We start from the raw sequence: 1,805 nt of genomic DNA, 5'->3' as shown, positions 1-1,805 counted from the left end.
AGTCTGGGCACAAATTAACTGGTTCTTCTGTTTAGCCTTTTGTGATCAAGGTGTTGGCTGGGCTGTGTTCTCATCTGCAGGCTCGACTGGCAACTAATCCCCTTCCCAGCTCAGTTAGGCGTTAGCAGATGTCAGTTCCTTACAACTGTAAGACTGAGGGTGCTGACTTCTTCCTGTATGTCAGTAACCAGAGACCACCCATAGTCCCTTGCCATGTTACCCTCTCCATAGGCCCTGTCCCAACATGGCAACCTGCTTCTTCAAAGACAGCAGCAGAGAAAAAGAATGAATCTGCTAGCAAGACAGAGTCTTATACAACATAGAATTAACATCCCATCACTTTGCCATATTCTCTTGGTTAGAAGCAAGATGCAGGTCCCACCCACACTTAATAAGAGGGGTTCATACAAGAGGACACCAGGAGGAGGGGATAATGCAGGTGACCCTAAGTCTATCTGCACAACCAGAAAAGGCTTCAGAGAGTAAGAGGTGCAAGTAAAACCTACATCTGTGGTTCTTAAAGTATGGCCTCCTGACCAACAGCATCAGTATCACTGGTTCCATTCCAGTGCTACCGCATTAGTATTTTATTGCTGTTGTAACAAAGTACCACAAATTTAGTGCATTAAAAAACACAAATTTATTATTTTATCGTTCTTGAGGTCAAAAAGCCTGAAAAGACTCTCACTGGCTTAAAATCAAGCTGTCAGCAGGGCTGCATTGCGTTTGGAAGCTCTGGGGGTGGGGGGGATTTTTTTCCTTGCTCTTTTGAGCTCCTAGAGGCTGCCCGAAATCTTTGGCTCCCGGCCACACCACTCCATTGTCAAAGGCAGCAAGAGTGGGTTGAGTTCATTTCACAGTACAACACTCTGACCTCTTCTGCCTCCCTCTTCTACATTTAAGGATCTTTGTGGTTCCTTGGGTTTACCAGGATGATCCAGGATAATCTCATTTTAAGGTCAGCTCATCAGCAACCTTAATTCTACCTGCAAACTTAATTCTCCTTTGCCATGTAAGGTAACATATTTACATGTTACAGCTATTAGGATGCAGACAGCATTATGGGGCCATTACTGCTCCTACTTCACACACTGAATCAGACGATGGGTCCAGGTACTTCTGATTTACCAAGCCCTCCAGATGATGCTGACACACACCCAAGTTTGAGAGCTACTGGTCTACCTCAACAGAGTTTGAAACAATTAATTGGTAAGACACTGGTGTCAACACCTGGCCATTGGCAAGAGTTAGGAGGCAGGAAATTATTGTGATGATTGAGCTGTGTTAAACAAAATATTAAAGAATCCAACAGGTATAACTAACAGGAATGCTTTTTCTGGACAGAGTTTCTGAAATCTGTACTCTATCCACCAAAAAGTTAGGAGCAATAATCCCCTCCTTCCGTGTCCACGCAGTGTGAAAAGAGCACCAGAGGAGACGGAATCAGGGGATAAGCCACTGCCAGTGGTGTTTCTCAGAGATGGAGCTGAGGAGGAAGGAAAACCTTATTATGCCATTGAGTAGGATGTGAACCATGAGTCACTGCAGGTGGAACACCCCAGAACCCTTTGTAATTAGCAATAAAAGTGCACAGACAGACAATGGACAGCTAAGTCCACTGATGTGAATCCAAACAGTATATAAAACAGGCCCCTAAGTCACAGGATGCTGCCTTGGATAGAAATGCTCACCTTAGCAGTAACTGGCCAAGCTGTCACCAAATACGTTCTAATAATGTGATTTAAAGCACATTGTTCACATAGGATACTACGTGTGGTTTGTTGCGTATTCTAAGGGCTAAATAG

The sequence above is a fragment of the Globicephala melas genome, chromosome 9 (assembly GCF_963455315.2).
Source record: "Globicephala melas chromosome 9, mGloMel1.2, whole genome shotgun sequence".
NCBI classification, from domain to species: domain Eukaryota; kingdom Metazoa; phylum Chordata; class Mammalia; order Artiodactyla; family Delphinidae; genus Globicephala; species Globicephala melas.
The sequence above is the reverse complement of the archived record's forward strand: the minus strand, read 5'-3'. Positions refer to the sequence as shown.